This window comes from Phyllobates terribilis, unplaced genomic scaffold (genome assembly GCF_046119375.1).
Source record: "Phyllobates terribilis strain yellow unplaced genomic scaffold, ASM4611937v1 Scaffold_115__1_contigs__length_5345438, whole genome shotgun sequence".
Classification (NCBI taxonomy): domain Eukaryota; kingdom Metazoa; phylum Chordata; class Amphibia; order Anura; family Dendrobatidae; genus Phyllobates; species Phyllobates terribilis.
This window is the reverse complement of record NW_027362875.1, coordinates 5,242,846-5,268,938: the sequence shown is the minus strand read 5'-3', so window position 1 is coordinate 5,268,938 and position 26,093 is coordinate 5,242,846. Positions and strand designations below refer to the sequence as shown.

Sequence of the window (26,093 nt, the reverse complement as noted above, 5' to 3'; positions counted from 1 at the left end):
GCCTACCCAATAGCTGATCCGTCACAGCATGTACAAGGGGTGCGAAGCGGAGCCGTGCGTGTACGAGGTGTGCATAGCCGTGCGTGTACAAGGCGTACGTAGTAGAGCTTTACGTGTACGAGGTGTACAGAGCGGAGCCGTGCGTGTACGAGGTGTACGAAGTAGAGCCGTGTGTTGTGGTGTTTACAAGGCGTTCTTTATACTCCATTTAAAGTCTGGCAGTTGTGTGTTGTTCCAAACTATTCACACTTGGTCGCTGACCAATACCATACTACAAGGCCAGTACCTAAAACCGTGGTCATCAGACATATCAGATATTACTGCAATACTAATCCATAAATTTTTAGGGAACGTGTGAAATATTCCCTCACCCAGGGCCGGCTCCAGGTTTTTCTGGGCCCCGGGCGAAAGAGTCTCAGTGGGCCCCTTTAACACATACCACGATTCATGATGCAGAGATACGGCGGAGAAATATATATATATATATATAGTACAATGCAAAGATTTCACTTCTTACATTACATGAGTGATATCTACTGTAAATTCCACAATAGCTCAGAAACCGGTGAATCGCTCCACACAGAATACTGGCCCCCATATAAGGCTCCATACGGAATACTGGCCCCCATATAAGGCTCCATACGGAATACTGGCCCCATATAACGCTTCATACGGAATACTGGCCCCCATACAAGGCCCCATACGGAATACTGGCCCCCATATAAGGCCCCATACGGAATACTGGCCCCCATATAAGGCCCCATAAGGAATACTGGCCCCCATATAAGGCCCCATAAGGAATACTGGCCCCCATATAAGGCTCCATGCGGAATACTGACCCCCATATAAGGCTCCATGCGGAATACTAGCCCCCATATATGGCTCCATACAGAATACTGGCCCCCATATAAGGCTCCATACGGAATACTGGCCCCCATATAAGGCTCCATACCGAATACTGGCCCCCATATAAGGCTCCATACGGAATACTGGCCCCCATATAAGGCTCCATACGGAATACTGGCCCCCATATAAGGCTCCATACGGAATACTGGCAACCATATAAGGCTCCATACGGAATACTGGCCTCCATATAAGGCTCCATACGGAATACTGGCCCCCATATAAGGCTCCATACAGAATACTGGCCCCCATATAAGGCTCCATACAGGATACTGGTCCCCTTATAAAGCTCCATACAGGATACTGGCCCCCATATAACGCTCCATACAGGATACTGGTCCCCTTATAAAACTCCATACAGGATACTGGCCCCCATATAACGCTCCATACAGGATACCGGTCCCCTTATAAAGCTCCATACAGGATACCGGTCCCCTTATAACACTCCATACAGGATACTGGCCCCCATATAATGCTGCATGCAGGCTGTTACCCCCCACATAATGCCCCATACAGGCTGTCCCCCCCTTATAATGCTCCATGCAGGCTGTTACCCCCCACATAATGCCCCATACAGCCCCCCCCTTTTAATGCTCCATGCAGGCTGTTACCCCCCACATAATGCCCCATACAGGCTGCCCCCCCCCCTTATAATGCTCCATGCAGGCTGTTCCCCCCCACATAATGCACTATGCAGGCTGCCCCCCCCCTTTATAATGCCCCATGCAGGCTGTTCCCCACCTTATAATGCCCCATGCAGGCTGTCACCCCTCCTCTTTATACTGCCCCATGGAGGATGCCCCCCCCCTCTCTTTATACTGCCCCATGCAGGATGCCCCCCGCCCTTCTCTTTATACTGCCCCATGCCTCCATACATTAAAAAAAAAAATCAAATACTCACCTCCCTTCTCCTCACCTGCTACCTGCTGCCCGCTGCCCGCTGCTCTGGTCTGGACTCCAGCGACGCCGGTATCTTCCCGCTCAGCGCTCCCTGTGACGGCTCAGGGGAGGGCGCAGTGTAAAGGCGTCACCGCGCCCTCTGACCTGAGACGTCACAGGGAGCGCTGAGCGGGAAGACAGCGGATCTGCGGAGGCACGAGGAGAGGTAAGTATCCAGCTGCCGGGGCCCTGAGCAAGCGGCGGAGAAGGGCGGGTGCTGACACCGCTCTCCTCCGCCCATAGCCCAGCGGGGTGCGCGACCGCCAGTGGGCCCCTCTGCCAGCTCAGGGCCCCGGCATTTGCCCGGGTGCGCCGGGTGCTGACGCCGGCCCTGCCCTCACCTACTGTACTCACCCATCCTTTGTAGATTGTGAGCCCTCGCTGGCAGGGTTCTCTCTCCTCCTGTACCAGTCGGTGACTAATTTTTGTTCAAATTATTGTACTCGTTGTTTGCTATGTATACCCTTTTACACATGTAAAGCGCCAAGGAATTAGTGGCGCTATAATAGTAATTATACTCCATTTAACCCCTTAAGGACTGAGCCACTTTTGTGGGTTATTGACCAGGCCATTTTTTTTCAATTCTGACCACTGTCACTTTATGAGGTAATAACTCTGGAACGCTTCAACGGATCCCACGGATTCTGAGACTGTTTTTTTTCTTTTTTGTGACATGTTGTACTTCACAACATTGGTAAAATTTCTTTGAAATGACTTGTGTTTATTTGTGAAAAAACAATGGAAATTTGGCGAAAATTTCGAAAATGTCACAATTTTCATACTTTGAATTCCTATGCCTTTAAATCAGAGAGATATTTCACAAAAAATAGGTAATAAATAACATTTCCCACATGTCTAACATGTCTACTTTACATCAGCACAATTTTGGAACCAAATTTTTTTTTTTTATTAGGTAGCTATAAGGGTTAAAAGTTGACCAGCGATTTTTCATTTTTCCAACAAAATTTACAAAACCATTTTTTTAGGGACCACATCACATTTGAAGCGACTTTGAGGGGTCTATATGACAGAAAATACCCAAAAGTGACACCATTCTAAAAACTGCACCCCTTAAGGTGCTCAAAACAACATACATGAAGTTTATTAGCCCTTCAGGGGCTTCACAGGAATTAATGGAATGTGAATGGAAAAAAATGAACATTTTATTTTTTCCCACAAAAAATTTATTTTGTCCAAAATTTTGCATTTTCACAAATCTAACATGAGAAATTGGACCATACAATTTGTTGTGCAACTACTCCTGAATACGCTGGTATCCCATATGTGGTGGAAGACTAATGTTTGGGGTCACGGCAGGGCGCGGAAGGAAAGGAGCACCATTCGACTTTAGCAACAAAAAATTGGCTGGAGTCGGTAGTGGACGCATTGTTGCGTTTCAAGAGCCCCTGATGTACCTAAATAGTGGAAACCCCCTACAAGTGACCCCATTTTGGAAACTAGACCCCTCAAGGAATTTATCAAGATATGTGGTGAGCACCTTGAACCCACAGGTGCTTCACAGAAGTTTATGACGTTGAGCCAAGAAAATAAAAAAATCTTATTTTTACCACAAAACTTCTGTTTAATGCTCAAATTTAGCATTTTCAGAATAGTAAAAAGAGAAAATGCACCATACCATTTGTTGTGCAATTTCTCCTGAATACGCGGATACCCCATATGTGCTCCGTACACCTCGAACACACACGGCTCCGCTCCGTACACCTCGTACACACGCGGCTCCGCTCCGTACACCTCGAACACACACAGCTCCGCTCAGTACACCTCGTACACACATGGCTCCGCTCCGTACACCTCGTACACCCATCTCCTCTCCGTACGCCTCATACACATGCGGCTCCGCTCCGTACACCTCGTACACACGCGGCTCCGCTCCGTACACCTCATACACACACGGCTCCATACGCCTCGCACAGACGCGGCTCCGCTCCGTACGCCTCATACACACACGGCTCCGCTCCGTACACCTCGTACACACGCGGCTCTGCTCCGTACACCTCGTACACACGCGGCTCTGCTCCGTACACCTCGTACACACACGGCTCTGCTACATCCACACTGTAAACCCCTCCTGACCCCACACATAAACTTCAGCTCATCCAGCACCATGACAACCAGCACAGCAGAGTCCTGCATCCACTGAGGCCCCTGATCATGTGACCCCTGACTCCTCCCCTCCTGTGACCTCATCACAGCTCCTGTGCGCACAGAGCAGCCATATATGTGGTGGCGGCTCTGCAGGTGGAGGTATGTGGAGACCCCATTACTGGGCGCAGGGGGCATTAACCCCTTCAGCACGGAGACTCTTTTGGGGTCTTGTGTTGCCCCTTTATAAGAATCATAAGGTTTTTGTTCTGTTTCCTGTAATAGATACATACGACCCAACTATGGAGACAGGAAGGGAGGAAACGTATTGTTCTCATAGTACAGGACTTATACAGTATGTATGATGCCCCCCACAGTGTAATGCCTCCATTATGCCCCTTATGCAGGATGTATGATGCCCCCACACAGTGTAATGCCCCCATTATGCCCCTTATGTAGGATGTATGATGCCCCCACACAGTGTAATGCCCCCATTATGCCCCTTATGCAGGATGTATGATGCCCCTTATACAGGATGTATGATGCCCCCACAGTGTAATGCCCCCATTATACCCCTTATACAGTATGTATGATGCCCCCACACAGTGTAATGTCCCCATTATGCCCCTTATGCAGGATGTATGATGCCCCCACACAGTGTAATGCCCCCATTATGCTCCTTATGCAGGATGTATGATGCCCCCACACAGTGTAATGTCCCCATTATGCCCCTTATGCAGGATGTATGATGCCCCCACACAGTGTAATGCCCCCATTATGCCCCTTATGCAGGATGTATGATGCCCCCACAGTGTAATGCCCCCATTATGCCCCTTATACAGGATGTATGATGCCCCCACAGTGTAATGCCCCCATTATACCCCTTATACAGTATGTATGATGCCCCCACAGTGTAATGCCCCCATTATACCCCTTATACAGTATGTATGATACCCCCACAGTTTAATGCCCCCATTATACCCCTTATACAGTATGTATGATGCCCCCACACAGTGTAATGCCCCCATTATACCCCTTATACAATATGTATGATGCCCCCACACAGTGTAATGCCCCCATTATGCCCCTTATGCAGTATGTGTGATGCCCCCACAGTGTAATGCCCCCATTATGCCACTTATGCAGGATGTATGATGCCCCCACACAGTGTAATGCCCCCATTATTCCCCTTATGCAGTATGTATGATGCCCCACAGTGTAATGCCCCCATTATGCCCCTTATGCAGTATGTATGATGCCCCCCTCAGTGTAATGCCCCCATTATGCCCCTTATGCAGGATGTATTATGCCCCCACAGTGTAATGCCCCCATTATGCCCCTTATGCAGTATGGATGATGGCCCCACACAGTGTAATGCCCCCATTATGCCCCTTATGCAGGATGTATGATGCCCCGCACAGTGTAATCCCCCCCATTATGCCCCTTATGCAGGATGTATGATGCCCCCACACAGTGTAATGCCCCCATTATGCCCCTTATGCAGTATGTATGATGCCCCCACATGGTGTAATGCCCCTTATGCAGTATGTATGAGGCTCCCCCACAGTGTAATGCCCCCATTATGCCCCTGTGATCAGGTGACCTGAAGTAATGCACAGACAAACCCTCTAACTGTATGTTACTTTATCTACTGACAAGGATGATGGTCTGGACACATATAGGCCATTATGCTCTCAGGCGTGGAACACATTACTACGAGTGGCACGACAGCAATCAGTTTATCTGGTGTTTCAGTGTAAAGCACGTCACTTCCGGACATGCACACTAGGGGATGGACATTATCGGACCTCTAGCTCACGAGAAGTAGCGCAGAATCCATTCTATATGTCTTATAACAATTCACCTTTAGGAATCAGAATGGGTTTCCTAGTATGGGGAGGGGTTTTTGATGAAGAGGGATATTTATTAGTGTTTAGCGAGTATGTTCTGTCCGAGTACGCTCGGGCCGAGCTCCGAGTACAGCTGCTCGGTGATATGTTTGAATCACTCCCGTGTGCATGATTTGCGACTGTTTGGCAGCTTTATTACATGTGAAGAATGTGTAAGAAATAGACATTCCTCACATGTAATAAAACTGTCAAACAGTCGCAAATCATGCACACGGGAGCGATTCAAGCATATCACCGAGCAGCTGTAAATACTCGGAGCTCGGCCTGAGCGTACTCGGCGAAAGGGTTAACAGAACATACTCGCTCATCACTAAAATTTATACATGGACACCTGGCTATTAGGCACACTTTGCTGAACATCATGAATTATCGCTGTATCAAGCCTCCTGATGAACCTGTTGGGAAAATGCATTGAGGCAGATTATTGAACCATTCTCTGATGACTGTCATACCCTTTCCTTTATATACACTGTGTGCAGAATAATTAGGCAGGTTGTATTTTAGTGGATTATTTTTATTATTGATCAACAACTATGTTCTCAATTAACCCAAAAGACTCATAAATATCCAAGCTTAATATTTTTGGAAGTTGGAGTGTTTTTTTTTAGATTTGGCTATCTTAGGAGAATATCTGTTTGTGCAGGTAACTATTACTGTCCCGAATTATTAGGCAACTTAATAAAAACCAAATATAATCCCATCTCACTTGTTTATTTTCACCAGGTAAACCAATATCAGTGCACAAAATTTAGAAATAAACATTTCTGACATGCAAAAACAAAACACAAAAAATTAGTGATGAATATAGCCACCTTTCTTTATGATGACACTTAACAGCCTTCTATCCATAGATTCTGTCAGTTGCTTGATCTGTTTTTGATCAACATTGTGTGCAGCAGCCACCAAAGCCTCCCAGACACTGTTCCGAGAGGTGTACTGTTTTCCCTCTCTGTAGATCTCACATTTTATGATGGACCACAGGTTCTCTATGGGGTTCAGATCAGGTGAACAAGGGGGCCATGTCATTATTTTTTCTTTTTTTAGACCTTTACTGGCCAGCCACGCTGTGGAGTAGTTGGATGCATGTGATGGAGCATTGTCCTGCATGAAAATCATGTTTTTCTTGAACGATACCGACTTCTTCCTGTACCACTGCTTGAAGAAGTTGTCTTCCAGAAACTGGCAGTAGGTCTGGGAGTTGAGCTTCACTCCATCCTCAACCCGAAAAGGGCCCACAAGTTCATCTTTGATGATACCAGCCCATACCAGTACCCCACCTCCACCTTGCTGGCATCTGAGTCGGAGTGGAGCTCTTTGCCCTTTACTGATCCAGCCTCTGGCTCATCCATATGGCCCATCAAGAGTCTCACTCATTTCATCAGTCCATAAAACCTTTGAAAAATCAGTCTTAAGATATTTCTTGGCCCATTCTTGACGTTTTATCTTATGTTTCTTGTTCAAAGGTGGTCGTTTTTCTGCCTTCCTTACCTTGGCCATATCCCTTGTGATATTTGATACTCCAGTAACGTGGCAGCTCTGAAATCTGGCAAAACTGGTGGCGAATGGCATCTTGGCTGCTTCACGCTTGATTTTCCACAATTCATGGGCAGTTATTTTGCGCCTTTTTTGGCCAACATGCTTCTTGCAACCCTGTTGGTTATTTGCCATGGAACGCTTGATTGTTCGGTGATCACGCTTCAAAAGTTTGGAAATTTCAAGAGTGCTGCATCCCTCTGCAAGACATCTCCCAATTTTGGACTTTTCAGAGCCCGTCAAATCTCTGTTCTGACCCATTTTGCCAAAGGAAAGGAAGTTGCCTAATAATTAAGCACACCTTATATAGGGTGTTGATGTCATTAACACCCCTCCTCATTACAGAGATGCACATCACCAGATTTACTTAATTGGTAGTTGGCTCTCAAGCCTATGCAGCTTGGAGTAGAACAACATGTATGAAAAGTATCATGTGATCAAAATACTCATTTGCCTAATAATTCTGCACACAGTGTATAACTTGAGACATATCTAGTTCTATTTAATGCATCAGTGTTCTTTTTTGATATAGATCAGGGTTAACTACGGGGTTAACTACGGCTTCTGAGGGAGAGCCACAGTTGAGTGGGGCGCCATTATCGTTCCTTAGGGTGCCAACCTCCGTGGCCACGCAGGATAGGGTATGGTAGTGACTGTATCAATTATTCAGCATCATTGTTTACATCTGTTTATATACAACCACAACAAGCCATTCAGCTTGTAATTTTGCTAGTTTTAAGTATATATATTGTAAGGTAGCGCTATTCATCATGTTGGGGTGCACTCACTTCACCGGGTCAATTAAAGCACACGTGCAACGTTTTCCGGTAGTGTAAAGTCCATCAGTTTATTAAACATCATAAACTGCCTATAACATAGTCCATCTCAGTGGCTCGCAGGAATGTTACACATGTAATGTCCTAGAGCCTTTTCAGTGGCAGCTATGCCCGCTTGGCTTCAGATACAGCCTTCAGCAAGGTAACAACATCAATGTCCATTTCAAGCACCGATTTTACCTTTGCCGGGTCTAGCAGCTTCCATCAGCTCTGTTCTGTTCCTCCAGGCCTCGTGCCTTCCAAGGCTAATGGTGTCCGAGACACAGGGATCAGGTCTATTGACCCCCCTGTGTTTCAAAACCACCCGGATATATATATCCCTCTGTTCGCACAGGACCTGTGATGATGTCACAGTATATATACAGTACAGACCAAAAGTTTGGACACACCTCATTTTTCTGTATTTTCATGACTATCAAAATATTCACACTGAAAGCATCAAAACTATGAATTAACACATGTGGAATTATATACTTAACAAAAAAGTGTGAAACAACTGAAAATATGTCTTATATTCTAGTCATCAAAGCAAAAGGTGGCTAATTTGAAGAACCTAGAATATAAGACATATTTTCAGTTGTTTCATACTTTTTTGTTAAGTATATAATTCCACATGTGTTAATTCATAGTTTTGATGCCTTCAGTGTGAATGTATAATTTTCATAGTCCTGACAAATATTTAAATGAGAAGGTGTGTCCAAACTTTTGGTCTGTACTGTGTATGTATGTGTGTGTATATATATATATACGTGTGTTGTTAGTCCAGTTTTCAATGCATATCTATATATATAATCGTCTTATCCCGTCTGTCTGTCCAGGAAATCCCGCGTCGCTCATTGGTCCGGCAGCGGCCAATCAGCGCCGGGGGATTTCTAAAAAAAGATGGCGGCCGTTAGCGGCTCATCTGCGGGACGGAGCTGAGCGGCGATGCAGCCGGGAGATGAGCACCGCGAGGCGCTCATCTCCCGGCCGGCAACAGCAGAAGGAACCCGACCGCCGGACCCATCTGCGGGACGGAGATGCAGCCGGGAGATGAGCGGCGCGAGGCACTCATCTCCTGGCCGGTAGCAGCGGAAGGACCGCCGGCGCCGCTGACCTTCATGCGGAAGGGAGGACCGGGGAGCGGCGCTACGGGTCGGGATACTTCTGCTGCGAGCGCCCGCTCATGTCCCGGGTTCTCGCAGCGTAAGCACCCGCACAGGCAGCGCCGCTCCCCGGTCCTCACCAAGACGATTCGATGATTGGTCGCGGTCTTCGGACCTGACCAATCACTGATCTTAGCGCAAAACTTAAACACCGCTGTGCTGATTGGTCGCCGACGCTGCCCACGACCAATCACCGATTTGGGCGCCAAATTTAAATATCGGCCGCGACCAATCACCACAGCGGTGTTTAAATGTGGAGCCAAGATCAGTGATTGGTCGCGGCCAATATTTAAATTTGGTGCCCAAATCGGTGATTGGTCGCGGCCTATATTTAAATTTGGCGCCCAAATCGGTGATTGGTCGCGGTCAGCTTCCGCGACCAATCAGCACAATAGTGTTTAACTTTGGCGCCAAGATCAGTCATTGGTCGCGGGCCAAGACAGCGACCAATCACCGATTTGTGCGGCAATTTTAAATAGCATCCGCGACCAATTGGATGTCAGCGCCGCTGCCTGTGCGGATACTTCCGCTGCAAGAACCCGGTGTTATGTTCTGCTACCAGAGCTAAGGAAAGAGGAGATCTGTCCCTACGATAGAACTCAGCTTGATCCCTACGATGTAACAGGGAACCTGATCCTGCGATCAGACCTGCTAAAGTCCTCAGCTAGTCTGTACGGAGACCTATAGATGTGGGGAAGGAATCCCTACAAGTACTAGGGACTGGGAGCAAAATGGACACCTCCTAACAGAAATAGTAGCAGACAGACAAACAAACAAAATATATAGAACACAGAGGTCCGAAGACCAAGCAAACTAACAGAGTTAGATACTGAGCACAGGCTAGCTAAAGAGTAGTAATACAATGAAGTCCAGCAAAGCCAGAAGGGCGGAGCAGGACTAAATAGGCCAACAAGGTCATGTGACCAGCAATAGAAAAAACCTAAGAGCAAGGTTCTAACAGTACCCCCCCTTCTAAGAGGATCCTCCGGATCCCCTAGGATCAGGCTTATCAGGAAATCTCCTGTGAAACGCTCTGATAAGTCTGGACGCGGAAACATCATCCGACCTCACCCATGAGTTATCCTCGGGTCCGAAACCTTTCCAGGCCACGAGATACTGCAAACTACCTCTATACCGTCTAGAATTAAGGATGCGAGAGGAACAGAGGCAGAGGCGTCAAAATCCGACACAACAGCTTTTTTCAACAGAGAGACATGAAACACCGGATTAATTCTCCAGGAGGTAGGAACCTCCAACCTAACAGCAGATTGGTTGACAACCTGAAGCACCTTAAAGGGCCCTACAAACTTGGGACCCAATTTCTTAGAAGGAATCCTCAACCGCAGATTCCTAGAGGACAACCAAACCATGTCACCAACAGCGAACAAAACCTCCTGTCGTTTCCTATCAAAGTAGTCTTTAGATTTTCTGTTAGCCTCCTGAAGATTACCACGCACATCCGTCCAAACTCTCTCCAAATCGCCGGAAAAATTCTCCTCCTCAGGCACGGCAGATACCAACTTGGAGAACGACCCAAACGACGGATGTCTCCCAGAACAACAAAAAAAAGGCGAACAACCAGCAGAAGAAGATGTATGATTGTTCAGAGCAAATTCAGCAAGTGGCAGAAACTCAGACCACCCCTCTTGATTGTCTGCCACAAAACAACGCAAGAACTGCTCAACATCCTGGTTTTTCCTTTCTGTCTGGCCATTAGATTCAGGATGATATCCGGATGAGAACGACAAATGAACTCCCAACCTGTCACAAAAGGCGCGCCAAAAACGAGCCACGAACTGAGGTCCCCTATCAGAAACAATGTCAGTAGGAACGCCATGAAGTCTGACAATTTCCTTGACAAAGGCCTTAGCGAGAGTCTTAGCGCAGGGCAGTTTGACGAAGGGAACCAAGTGACACATCTTGCTAAAACGGTCCACGACCACCCAGATGACAGTAAAACCCTCAGAGGGGGGAAGGTCAGTTATAAAGTCCATAGCCAAATGTGTCCAAGGAGCACTGGGAACCTCCAGAGGGCAAAGTAACCCCGCAGAAGGAGTATGTGAGGACTTAGATCTAGCACATATAGTACATTGACGCACCCACTTAATGACTTCCTTCTGCCATCCAGGCCACCAAAAACTGCGACCCACCAGTCTCTTGGTCTCAGAGATTCCGGGATGACCTGCCAACCGAGATTCGTGACACTCAACAAACAAATCTCTCCTAAAGGTCCCAGGCACAAACAACCTCCCATGGGGAGTGTTAGATGGGGCATTCTCCTGTGCTTTAAGAATCTCATCTTCCAAAACGGAGTCCAAAGCAGCTATCACAACACCTTCTTGTAAAATGTTCTCCTCTTTCTCAGCACCGACTATGGGAGAAAAACTGCGAGACAAGGCATCCGCCTTAACATTCTTAGTACCTGGGATGTAAGTAACGGAAAAATTAAACCGCGAGAAAAACAGTGCCCACCTAGCCTGACGGGCATTCAGGCGCTTGGCAGCATCAAGATATATCAGATTTTTATGATCCGTAAAAACCTGAACGGGAAATTCAGCACCTTCCAAGAGGTGGCGCCAGTGTTCAAATGCGAGTTTAATAGCCAATAATTCCCGATTACCAATATCGTAATTCAGTTCAGTCTCCGAAAAATTTTTTGGAAAAAAGGCACAGGGATGTACTCCATCCCCGTTATCCTGAGACAATACTGCGCGAACCCCCACAGAGGAAGCATCAACCTCAACCAAAAACGGCTTAGTCACATCAGGCTGCATAAGGATGGGAGCAGAGGTGAACCTCTCCTTGAGATACACAAAAGCTTCAATGGCCTCAGAAGTCCACTGAACCGCATCAGCACCTTTCCTGGTGAGATCGGTCAGAGGTTTGACAATAATAGAAAAATTTTTAATGAATTTTCTATAATAATTGGCGAAACCCAAAAACCTCTGTATCGATTTCAAACCAATAGGCCTAGGCCATTCCTGCACAGCTTGAACTTTCACCGGGTCCATCTCAAAACCTTCGCTGGAGATAATGTAGCCCAAAAAACTAATTCTCTGTACAGCGAACTCACATTTCTCCAGCTTAGCAAAAAGCGAATTGTCAATTAATAACTGTAATACTTCACGTACGCTCCGCCAATGAGACTCCAGATCCGGCGAATAAATCAAAATGTCATCCAAATACACAACCACATTTTTGCCAATCAAAGGTCTAAGGATGTCATTAATAAGATTCTGAAAAAATGCAGGAGCATTAGTAAGACCAAAAGGCATAACCAGATTCTCAAAATGACCCACAGGAGTGTTAAAAGCAGTCTTCCATTCGTCACCCTCCTTCATGCGCAACAGATTGTATGCCCCCCGAAGGTCAATTTTAGAGAACCACTTGGCCCCCACTAACTGGTTAAACAGATCAGGAATCAATGGCAGTGGGTAAGGATTGCGTACAGTAATTTTGTTAATCTCACGAAAATCCAGACAAGGACGTAAACCGCCGTCCTTTTTTTTTACAAAAAAAAATCCAACAGTCACAGGAGACTTGGAAGGCCTAATGTGACCGGCGGCCAAGCTTGTCTGTATGTATTCCTCCAAAGCCTTTCTCTCAGGAATAGTAAGATTAAATAAACGACTCTTAGGAAGAGTCGCTCCAGGAACAAATTCAATAGTACAATCATAGTCTCTATGGGGAGGCAAAACCTGCGATTCCTTCTCAGAAAAAACTCTCCAAAAATCCTGAATAGGAACAGGCAATTCCCCCCTATCCACAGCAGCAATACGCCCGTTACAACACTTGTCATAACATTTATGGCTCCAGGATTTAATTTCATTGGTAGACCAATCCAGTACAGGATTGTGCAATTTTAACCAGGGCAATCCCAACACCACCGGAGAAGGCAAGTTATTCAAAACTACCAAATCCAATTTCTCATGGTGAACACCATTAATAGTGAGAGGAAATTCACAGACCTTGAGAGTAACATTCTTCAAAGGGGAGCCATCCACAGAAACCACAGCAATGGGGGATGACAAAGGTTCGGGTTTTAAATTGAGTTTTTCCAAGAATCCCCCATCAATTACATTCAGAGTAGACCCACAATCGACAAACACCCGAAATTCCATTAATTTTTCCTGAGCAATAGTGGAAGCAGCTAAAAATACACCCTTGGAATTTAAACAGGCAATACGGGCATGACTGACCATTTTTTTTTTCTTTCTTCATGCGAAGCACACGGCTTTTAATGAAATGACCAGAATTTCCGCAATAGAAACACAAACCTTCAGAAAATCTGCGGTCCTTTTCTTGAGAGCGAGGTGCCATCGCTCCAATCTCCATCGGCTCTCCACTGTCAGTACACACATTCTCATGACCAGAAACTGACATAGCAGAGGATTTGCTCTCATTAACCCTTGCACGCAGTCTCCTATCCACCCGTATAGCTAATTGCATAGCCTGTTGCAAATCTTCAGGTGTGGGATAAGCAATTAGCAGGTCTTTAACTCTTTCACTAAGCCCAGCAAGAAACAGACTCTTCAGAGTAGAATCGTTCCACCCTATTTGAGTAGACCACCGACGGAAATGAGTACAATATTTTTCCACATTACCTGATCCCTGTCTCAAACGTCTCAACTCAGTCTCAGCAGATGAGACACGGTCAGGATCATCATATAATAGCCCCAAAGCAGAAAAAAAACTATCCACTGATCTAAAGCATGTATCACTAGGTTGCAAAGAAAAGGCCCACTCCTGAGGCTCTTTGCGCACAAGTGACATTATGAACCCTATGCGCTGGGATTCATCCCCAGAGGACCTGGGTCTCAAACGAAAATACAATAAGCAAGCATTTTTAAATGAAAAAAATTCTTGGTGTTCACCAAAAAATAAATCAGGCAAACGTACCTTAGGCTCCAAGAAATGTGCTCCAGGACAGTTACTCACGTGCTGATGGAGCTCGGCCACCTCCAGAGAGAGTCCCTGCAGGCGTTTAGCCAAATCCAGAACCGACACCATGATGGAACAGAAAAATCTTTCCTTAGAGAATTTGCAGGCTGGACTTACTGTTATGTTCTGCTACCAGAGCTAAGGAAAGAGAGGAGATCTGTCCCTACGATAGAACTCAGCTTGATCCCTACGATGTAACAGGGAACCTGATCCTGCGATCAGACCTGCTAAAGTCCTCAGCTAGTCTGTACGGAGACCTATAGATGTGGGGAAGGAATCCCTACAAGTACTAGGGACTGGGAGCAAAATGGACACCTCCTAACAGAAATAGTAGCAGACAGACAAACAAACAAAATATATAGAACACAGAGGTCCGAAGACCAAGCAAACTAACAGAGTTAGATACTGAGCACAGGCTAGCTAAAGAGTAGTAATACAATGAAGTCCAGCAAAGCCAGAAGGGCGGAGCAGGACTAAATAGGCCAACAAGGTCATGTGACCAGCAATAGAAAAAACCTAAGAGCAAGGTTCTAACACCCGGGACATGAGCGGGCGCTCGCAGCAGAAGTATCCGGACTCGCAGCGCCGCTCCCCGGTCTTCCCTTCACACCCTAGCCGCTGATGTCCCCACTGTATCCGCATGGTGTTACAAAGGTCCGGAAATTTGTGTTAAAAATCGCTGATTGGTCGCTGGCGCTGCCCGCGACCAATCACCTATTTGGGCGCCAAATTTAAATATCGGCCGTGACCAATCAGCACAGCGGTGTTTAAATGTGAAGCCAAGAACGGTGATTGGTCGCGGCCGATATTTAAATTTGGCGCCCAAATCGGTGATTGGTCGCGGGCTGCGCCAGTGACCAAGCAGCGATTTTTAACACAAATGTCCGGACCTTTGTAACACCATCCGGATACTGTGGGGACATCAGCGGCTAGGGTGTGAAGGGAGGACCGGGGAGCGGCGCTGCGGGTCGGGATACTTCTGCTGCCAGCGCCCGCTCATGTCCCGGGTGCTCAGAGCGGAAGTATCCGCACAGGCAGCGCCGCTGACATCCATGCGGCTAGGGTGTGAAGGGAGGACCGGGGAGCGGCGCTGACATCCAATTGGTCGCGGCCGCTATTTAAATGTGCCGCACAAATCGGTGATTGGTCGCCGACTTGGCCCGCGACCAATCACTGATCTTGCAGCCAAAGTTAAACAGTACTGTGCTGATTGGTCGCGGACGCTGCCCGCGACCAATCACCGATTTGGGCGCCAAATTTAAATATCGGCCGCGACCAATCACCGATCTTGGCTCCACATTTAAACACCGCTGTGCGGATTGGTCGCGGACGCTATTTAAATGTGGCGCCAAAATCGGTGATGGGTCGCGCCCAGCGTCGGCGACCAATCAGCACAGCGGTGTTTAAATGTGGAGCCAAGATCGGTGATTGGTCGCGGCCGATATTTAAATTTGGCGCCCAAATCGGTGATTGGTCGCGGGCAGCGTCCGCGACCAATCAGCACAGTACTGTTTAACTTTGGCCGCAAGATCAGTGATTGGTCGCGGGCCAAGTCGGCGACCAATCACCGATTTGTGCGGCACATTTAAATAGCGGCCGCGACCAATTGGATGTCAGCGCCGCTCCCCAGTCCTCCCTTCACACCCTAGCCGCATGGATGTCAGCGCCGCTGCCTGTGCGGATACTTCCGCTCCGAGAACCCGGGACATGAGCGGGCGCTCAGAGCAGAAGTATCCCGACCCACAGCGCCGCTCCCCGGTCCTCCTTTCACACCCTAGCCGCTGATGTCCCCACAGTATCCGCATGGTGTTACAAAGGTCCGGACATTTGTGTTAAAAATCGCTGATTGGTCGCTGGCGCTGCCCGCGATCAATCACCGATTTGGGCGCCAAATTTAAATATCGGCCGCGACCGATCACCGATCTTGGCTCCACATTTAAACACCGCTGTACTGATTGGTCGCGGACGCTATTTAAATGTGCCGCCAAAATCGGTGATTGGTCGCGCACAGCGTCGGCGACCAATCAGCACAGCGGTGTTTGAATTTGCCGTGTTTAAATTGGCGCCAAATTTAAACCCCGCCCTGCATCGCTCTGCTGATTGGTCGCGGTCGGCGGCCGCGACCAGTCAGCAGTATTGGCACCAAATTTAAACACCGCTCTGCTGATTGGTCGCGACTAATCAGCGATTTTGGTGCCAAATTTAAACACGCTCTCCAGTCCTCACTAACACGGTTCGCTGATTGGTCGTGGCCGCCGCCCGCGACCAATCATCGATATTGCCGCCAAATTTAAACACCGCTTTGCTGATTGGTCGCGTTCGGCAACCGCGACCAATCAGCGATTTTGGCCCCAAATTTAAACACAGCTCTGCTGATTGCACCCGGTCGGCCGCATACCTATTCTAGAATACCCGATGCATTAGAATCGGGCCACCATCTAGTATTTAAAAAAAGTTTAAGATTTTATTTTAAGGGGCGGCATGGCTAATGAATAAATACTCACTTAGGTCACAGCCCATTATCAGTATCTGGTCAGTATTCAGTCAGTAGTTTTACCCTTCATCATGACAGCACCATACAGAGAGAGTATCTGCCCCAGGAACAGGAAACCTACTAAAATAAAAGGGGCGGAACCTCTCTTCCTCCCCAGTGTGGTTTCCTGTTACTGGAAGAGGATGCCTACGGTGGAACAGTATACCTGGGGAGATTTCTCCTGGTGCCGTGCTGACCCGGTAAACCTGGGCTGTTCCAAGAGGTGGGGGCACTTTTCTTGGAGGAATCGCTCCAACCAGAGCGCAGGACTTCAGCGGGCCACCTCCGGATTCGGAGGTTGGTGCTGAGAGGAGCGCAGAGCATTGGGAGCGCATAAGAAAGATGGCGCCGGTTTGCAGAACGGCACATGTGCCGTGCGGGGTCACTTCCGGGGTCATAGTGATGCTGGATATGATGTCAGCGGGGGCTACAGGGCGGTATGCCCTGTAAGTAGGAGAGACCAACCCCTGCTCCTCCCACACCGATTATAAGTGGCACATGGTGTCGGTCCCTGATCAGCTGAAGCGTGCTTGGTATAACATTGCTGAGTGTGCTACTGCTCTAAGTTTGGTGTTCCAGTCCCTGCTGAGAAGATGGAGAATTCAAACATACCTGAAGGAGATGAGCCAAGACCTGCTCCTGGCGCGATAGTTCCAGGGCCCTATGACGGAGTGAGTGTTTCTCCTGCCCACACACACATACTGACTAGTGTCATTACCTATTTTAGAATAGACCCAGGAAAACAGTGACCAAGACAAAAAATAAAGAATGTGCCTTATGCAAGGAAGCTTTACCGAAGTTATACACTAAAAAACTTTGCCGGGCTGGTATAGAGAAAACAGTAATGGAGGAATCCCTGTCTCTGTTTCAGGAGATAAAAACCTTAATCAAAGACGAAGTTAAAAACACTGTAAAAAAGGAAATACGACATACTCGGGGTCCATCCACCTCCTCAGGCATACAGCATACACACTCAGACCTTAGCTCAGAGAAGGAAAAGGAAGAATCAGGGGAATTAGTTGACTCTGATAGCTCAGAACCATCTTCATCTGATGGGGAATATGGCCAACCTTGCTTCCCGGTGGAAGAAACGACAAAACTACTAAAAATCATTAGGTCTACTATGGGGATAGAGACCCCGAGGGAGCATAGATCTGTGCAGGATTCTATGTTGAGTAACCTGGAGGAGCACAAACATCGGTTGTTCCTAGTCCACAAAAACTTGCTTTCCTTGATAGAAAAAGAGTGGAAGAAACAGTTAAAAAGGTGTCCATCCCAAACACACTTAAACAGAAGTAATCTTTTGAAGATGAGTTGATTAATGTTTGGGAAAGATCCCCAAAGATTGACGTGGCTATTGCCTGAGTTTCTAAGGAGGTAGCCCTTCCTTTTGAGGATCTAGGTTCTCTAAAAGATCCTTTAGATAAAAAGGTTGACACTTTCCTGAGGGGCACATGGGATGCAGCAGCAGGTTCCTTTAAGCCCAGCATCGCAGCCACATGTACTGCCAGGTCTCTAGTAAAGTGGCTACAAGAACTGGAGTCCCAGATAAGTAATAAATGTCCTAGGGAACAACTCCTGGAAGCACTCCCCACTATCCAGAAAGCAGCTGACTTCTTGGCTGAAGCCTCAATAGACAGAGTGAGCTTTGCGGCCCGGGCCTGTGGTCTCTCAAACTCGGCACGGAGAGCCCTTTGACTTAAGAATTGGTCAGCTAATTTCCAATCCAAAATGAAATTGTGCCATTCCCTGCCAAGGTGACTATTTATTCGGGACAGTCCTGGACGACATATTAGAGAAGGCGGCCGATAAAAAGAAAACTTTTCCCTTTCCCTCTCAAAAATATAAAAAATCCTTTCACGGGTCAAAAACTAGGGGAAAAGGAAGAAGCCAGAGAGAGGATAGTGGAAGAGGGGGTCGAGCCTGGAGAAGAGACAGGAGTCAGTCCAAGGGATTCCTGTTTAATAAGGGCGCCACCTACAAAGGAGCTCCCAAACACCAAAGACGCCAGTTTACCAGTGGGGGAAGATTAAAGCAGTTTTTTCATCAGTGGGCCTCGCTGCCCGCTACTCAATGGGTAGCGGATCCCCTTTCCAGAGGCTTAAAAATAATTTTTTCTTCCATTCCCCCACTTTGGATGATAGAGACCCGGGTAGGCAAGACAAATCAGATCGCATTAGAAGCGGAAATCATAAAGTTACCAGACAAACTCATGTTAGTCAGTGTGCCAGAGCTAGAAAAAGGAAGAGGATTTTACAGCAATCTATTTCTAATAAAAAAAAAGCCTTATGGTTCCTACAGAACAATAATAAATCTAAAAGCCTTGAACGTATGTATAAAAACAGAAAAATTCAAGATGGAGACTTTGAAATCGACAGTAAAGCTTTTGCACCCCTTCTGTTTCATGGCAGTGATAAACTTAAAGGATACATACTATCACATCCCAATCCACCCAGACCACCAACAATATCTCAAGGTGGCCGTAGAATTCCAAGGCAACCTCTTGCATCTGCAATATCAGTGCCTGCCATTTGGGGAGTCACTAGCGCCCAGAATTTTTACCAAGGTATTGGCAGAAATGACATCCTATGTATGGAAAAAAGACATTAATAGTGCCATACCTAGACGATTTTTTAATAGTCGGGGACTCAGAAAAAGCCTGTACTGTAGCAGCCAAACAAGTTCTATCCACCATAACAAGGTTGAGTTGGATAGTAAACGAAGAAAAATCAAGACCCAAGCCCATCCAACTTCAAAGTTTTCTGGGCATCAACCTGGATGCTATTCATCAGCGTTGCTTCCTCCTATAAGAGAAGGTTCAAAAAATCAAACAAAAAATCGCAAATATTCAAGAAAGACATATCTCGGTAAGAGAAGCCATGTCCTTGCTAGGATCCCTGACAGCAACAATTGCAGCGGTACATGTGGGCTCATTTCCACACAAGAAGGCTACACTGGGAGATCCTGAAAATACAGACCTCGGTAGGAGATCGGCTGGACTACAAATTTCAGCTGTCTGCAAAAACACTAAATTCTCTAAATTGGTGGGCAGATTCAAAAAATCTCTTGAATTTCCAATGGACAGTACAAAATCCAGTCGTAATCACCACGGACACAAGCCCAACAGGTTGGGGTGCCCACCTAGAGGGGGGTTGGTTTCAGGGTCTATGGGATTTCAAATTAAAAAGCGGTCCTTCAAACCTAAAAGAACTGACTGCAGTCAGGAAAGCATTATAGTCAACCTTAAAATACTGCATGGGGGAAGGATGTAGCAATCCTATCGGACAACAGCACAGCAGTGGCTTATTTAAATCGCCAAGGGGGACCAGGTCAGACCCATTAATGTTAGAGGTAGAGAAAATATTCTCCATGGTGGGGCAAAATCTTCTATCACTTTCAAGCCGCCTCTTAAGGGGTTCAGAAAATATCATCACCGATTTTTTTTTTATTTATTTTTTTTTCATTCGCCATCCAGTCAATCAAGGAGAATAGGCTCTAAACAGAAGAGTCTTCAATCAGATTTGTCTGGCCTGGGGTCTTCCGGAAATAGATTTATTTGCCACCAGAGAAAACCATCAGGTAGAAAAATTATATTCTCTAAATCCAAGAAAGTCACCAGACGGGGTGGACGACCTTCTGCAGGAATGGGGGTTTCGCATGGCAAATGTCTTCTCGGTCTTTCCCTTGATTCCCATAGTATTAAAGAAGATACGTGAGGAAAAAGCCAGAATAATACTGATTGCCCCCTTCTGGCCGAAAAGGGCCTGGTTTTCTTGGCGAAGAGTCATATCAGTCTCGGACCCCTGGATCCCACCCGACTATCCAGATCTACTATCCCAAGGTCCGGTGACCCATCCTCAGGTTCCCAGATTACACCTAACTGCCTGGAACTTGAGAGGCGATTGTTATCGGACAGGGGTTTTTCAGAAAATTTAATTTCAACTCTCCTGTTGAACAGAAAAAGTAATCTCCCTTAAATATGAAAAGATTTGGAATAAATTTCTTAAATTTTCCAGTCGGGTCATGACTCCCTAAAGTCAGCTAGTTCCCATTTTGGAAATACTAGGATTCCTTCAAAAAGATCTAGAGAGGGGTCTCTCCACTAGCTCCTTTTAAAGGTGCAGGTATCAGCCCTAGGGGCGCTATTTGATCATAAAATAACTGATCATCCATGGATATATAGGTTTATAAAGGCATCTTTTTTGTCCAAACCTATAGACAGTCCTACGGTAGCTCCCTGGGACCTTTAATTTAGTCCTGAATGCCCTTACAAGGCTCCCTTTGAACCCATCTCATCCGCTGCTATTAAAGTGTTTACACTAAAAATAGTACTACTGGTGGCACTAACCTCTGCTAGGCGGGTGAGTGAGTTAAAGGCTCTATCAATCAATCCCCCTTTTACAAACATCTTACAAGATAACGTGATATTGAGGCCAGATCCAGCTTTCCTCCCAAAAGTAAGCTCTAAATTTCACAGAAGTCAGGAAATAGTGCTGCCTTCGTTTTGTGATGAACTAAAGACCCAAGGGGAAATTAAATTTCACTCCCTAGATGTGAGAAGGTGTATCCTTAAATACCTTGAGGTAACGAATCAGTGGAGAAAGTCCTCAGCCATGTTTGTTTCTTTTCAGGGGGCAAACAAGGGTAAAGCAGTTACTAAGTGCACGATGGCCAGATGAGTTAGAATGACCATAATTTTACCTTATCTCTGCCTCTGACCCTGATCCCCCTCAGGGTATACGTCCTACTTACCTCCCTTCTCTTTTACTTTGGTGCTGCAAAAACTTCCTGTTTTCGGGAAAAAAAAATCCACTGGTTTGTGCAAACACTATAAGGTGAATATTGATAACTATTGTTGTATGAATATATGTCTTAACAAGGCGTTTACCTCTTATTCTCTTTAAACACATTGGGGAGGAAGAGAGGTGCCGCCCCTTTTATTTTGGTAGGTTTCCTGTTCCTGGGGGCTGACACTCTCTCTCTGTACGGTGCTGTCATGGTTTTGGAAAATCGAATTACCGGTAAGCAATCATCATATTTTCTCAGGAGTGGGAGCCAAAAACCAGGTGAGAAACAGAGAAAATGTATAATAGAAACAAGTGCACCAATCCTGGTTTTGGCTCCCACTCCTGAGAAAAAATACTGACCAAATACTGATAGTGGGGCCGTGGCCTTAGCCCCATTCTTGGTGCAGATACTAATGAACTCAGGACCTATGAGATATTTACCACACAACAGTGCAAGGAGTTTGTATGTTCTCCCCTTGTTTGCGTGAGTTTCCTCCTTGTTCTCCGGTTTCCTCCCACACTCCAAAGACACAATGATAGGGAATTTAGATTGTGAGTGCCCATAATGTCTGTAAAGCGCTGTGGAATTAATGACGCTATATAAGTGAGTAAAATAAATAGTTAGCAGGACCGTTTCATCAATAGCGGCAGCCCATGCGACCACTATGGTGCCCACGAATTGAGAGGGCTCGCCACCGAGCACACTCTCTTTACCCATCTTCACAATTTCAGTGATCTCCACATTCCCATGACAGTGATACCATTGGATAAATAGTGAATCAGGGAGTCGAAAGTTCACTGATCCACCATTCATCCTTCGCCTGTGAGTCTAAGACTCCATACACTGCAGGCACAATGGCTTCACTACATCACACCTGCAGTATGGAGACTCAGTACTCACAATGGACAGACCGGAGCAGCACACCTCAGGAACTGGGTTGGATTTGTAGTGTGTGTTTTAATATCAGAAATTGTGCAGGAAATCATACTGTCTGAGAGCCCTCATTCTGAGCTAGATGGGTACACAGGAGAACAATTTCCTGGTGATGAGTAAGATAGGGATAAGTACGTGAGAAATACAGACCTTCAGTCCATCTGGTTGCAGGGTGTTGTGTGCCAGGAGGGAGACATCAAATAGTGTGTTCTAAAAGAAAGCAAATATATAATGGCAGTGGGAATCTGGATTCCAGGCAGGGAGCATAGCGGAGACCAAGAGCAGGTCAAGGTCCTAAGCTCAGGCCAGGAGGTCTACTTAGATAGTACAGAACTTTGCCCTGAGTAGACAGTAGGCCTAATTAAAGGAGATTAAGTTAAAGAAGGATTCCTTATCTTAAGCAAAAATTGTATATACTAGTGAGGAAGCCAAAGTGTCGCCAAACACCTCTGGAGAACTGAAGATGCAGTGCCATAGAAGGAGTATGTGGCCCTCATCAAATAGACTTTGACAGTACTAGTGAGGAGTTGTACCTATGCACCTCAGCCAGCGAGGTCCTCACAAACCAACTGGGAGCTGAGAGTAGCTCTGAGGGGCCGTAGCGACACATCTCAACCCGTATGATCCCCACAGGTGATGATGGGCCTTCCCATAATAGTTTACTGGACTGTTGTGGCTTGTAACAAAAGTTATATACTTTTACATGTAACCGGAAAGTTCCTGACTCTGCATAATGCTGAAGAAGCATTCATAAAGTATTGAAAAGTTTAGTTTTGGACTTTTGTCTCTCCCATTCATCTCCTTAACATCTGATGTGGACCTGCCAAGTACAAAAGTGTGTGTGTGTATGTGTATATATATATATATATATATATATATAATATAGTACAGACCAAAAGTTTAGACACACCTTCTCATTTAAAGATTTTTCTGTATTTTCATGAGTACACACTGAAGGCATCAAAACTATGAATTAACACATGTGGAATTATATACTTAACAAAAAAGTGTGAAACAACTGAAAATATGTCTTATATTCTAGGTTCTTCAAAGTAGCCACCTTTTGCTTTGATGACTGCTTTGCACATTCTTGGCATTCTCTTGATGAGCTTCAAGAGGTAGTCACCGGAAATGGTTTTCACTTCACAGGTGTGCCCTGTCAGGTTTAATAAGTGGGATTTCTTGCCTTATAAATGGGGTTGGGACCATCAGTTGTGTTGTGCAGAAGTCTGGTGGATACACAGCTGATAGTCCTACTGAATAGACTGTTAGCTGCTTTTTTCTTGCCATAATACAAATTCTAAGTAAAGAAAAATGAGTGGCCATCATTACTTTAAGAAATGAAGGTCAGTTAGTCCGAAAAATTGGGCAAACTTTGAATGTGTCCCCAAGTACAGTTGCAAAAACCATCAAGCCCTACAAAGAAACTGGCTCACATGAGGACCGCCCCAGGAAAGGAAAACCAAGAGTCACCTCTGCTTCTGAGGATAAGTTTATCCGAGTCACCAGCCTCAGAAATCGCAGGTTAACAGCAGCTCAGATTAGAGACCAGGTCAATGCCACACAGAGTTCTAGCAGCAGACAAAATCTCTAGAACAACTATTAAGAGGAGACTTTGTGCAGCAGGCCTTCATGGTAAAATAGCTGCTAGGAAACCACTGCTAAGGACAGACAACAAGCAGAAAAGACTTGTTTGGGCTAATGAACACAAGGAATGGACATTAGACCAGTGGAAATCTGTGCTTTGGTCTGATGAGTCCAAATTTGAGATCTTTGGTTCCAACCACGGTGTCTTTGTGCGACGCAGAAAAGGTGAACGGATGGACTCTACATGCCTGGTTCCCACCGTGAAGCATGGAGGAGGAGGTGTGATGGCGTGGGGGTGCTTTGCTGGTGACACTGTTGGGGATTTATTCAAAATTGAAGGCATACTGAACCAGCATGGCTACCACAGCATCTTGCAGCGGCATGCTATTCCATCCAGTTTGCGTTTAGTTGGACCATCATTTATTTTTCAATAGGACAATGACCCCAAACACACTTCCAAGCTGTGTAAGGGCTATTTGACCAAGGAGAGTGATGGGGAGCTACGCCAGATGACCTGGCCTCCACAGTCACCAGACCTGAACCCAATCGAGATGGTTTGGGGTGAGCTGGACCGCAGAGTTAAGGCAAAAGGGCCAACAAGTGCTAAGCATCTCTGGGAACTCCTTCAAGATTGTTGGAACTTTTTATATTTTTTACATTTTTTAATATTTTTAAAAACATTTTTCTACACTTTTTGCTTGCTTCTATAGTCTCCATAGGAGACTAGAAGCAGCAACTGTCTGATTGCCTCTGCTACATAGAGGCGATGAGCAGATCACCTCTATGTAGCCGAAATGCTCCTGTGCTATTAGCGCCGACCACTAGGTGGCGCTCATAGCAATCTTTTCATGACAACCACTGGGGTCTGCTGCAGACCCCGGGTTGCCATGCCCACCCATCAGTGACCTGCGATCACATGACGGGGTCACCAATGGGCGGGGTAAGTGACACACTTCCGGCGCGGCCCTGTTAAATGCAACTGTCAGAGATTGACAGCAGCATTTAACTGGTTAACAGCCGCGGGTGGATCGAGATTCCACCCAGGCTGTTGCGGGCACATGTCAGCTGTAAGAATCAGATGAAATGTGCCCGGTTCGGTGCGGGCTCAGTGCCGGAGCCCGTGATGAACCGGGGGTGATGGCCTGGGGCGTACTAATATGCCCCTGGCCAGTACGGGGTTAAACGAGGAGTACTAACAATTTTGACCACGTGTGTTTCTCTATACTCATCCATACCACACAGTGTAGCATTAACTAGCCTGAGCTATCACTTGGATACCTATAGCACGTATACAGTAGAAATAAAAGATTTCATTATCATGTCAGTTACATTTCTTCTAAATCATAATTATTTCTGCTTTGACAATCAATTTGTCAATATGGAAAGGAGTCTGCTGCTCACTGAGCAGCAGCTCACTGGGGTAGATGTGGGGTAGGGTGGTAGTCGGGAGCTGCAGGACAGTGAGGCTGTTAGTTGGGTGACAGAAGTGGGGGTAGAGGGAAGAGTGCCAGGGAGGCTAGTCCTGATCTGGCACACCCCAATAAGTTTGCAAAGTTGGCAGATGAGGGGAGTGACGGTCCAGGGGTAGCACTGCTGCAGCAAGGCATGTCCCCTGAAAGCCGGAGGAGTGTCAGCTCCAGTAAAGAGGAAAATGGGAGAGCAGGGCAGGCCATGCAGGTGCTGGTAGTGGGGGACTCAATTATTAGGGGAACAGACAGGGCAATCTGTCACAAAGACAGGGATCGTCGAACAGTGTGCTGCCTACCTGGCGCTCGAGTCCGGCACATCGCTGATCGGGTTGACAGATTACTGGGAGGGGCTGGTGAGGACCCAGCAGTCATGGTGCACATTGGCACAAATGACAAAGTTAAAGGTAGGTGGAAGGTCCTTAAAGATGATTTCAGGGAATTAGGCTGCAAGCTGAAAGGAAGGACCTCCAAGG

At 46.5% G+C, this 26,093-nt stretch overlaps 1 protein-coding gene across 1 annotated transcript in view; it reads left to right on the top strand.

Annotated features, from left to right (window-relative positions):
* Positions 1 to 4,035: 4,035 nt before the first annotated feature.
* Positions 4,036 to 26,093, top strand: part of LOC141201442 (uncharacterized) — a 119,730-nt gene continuing 97,672 nt past the window's right edge. Inside the window, exon 1 of the mRNA XM_073663436.1 lies at positions 4,036 to 4,107. The gene's annotated coding sequence lies outside the window, so the exon portion shown is untranslated. The remainder of the gene's footprint in view (positions 4,108 to 26,093) is intronic.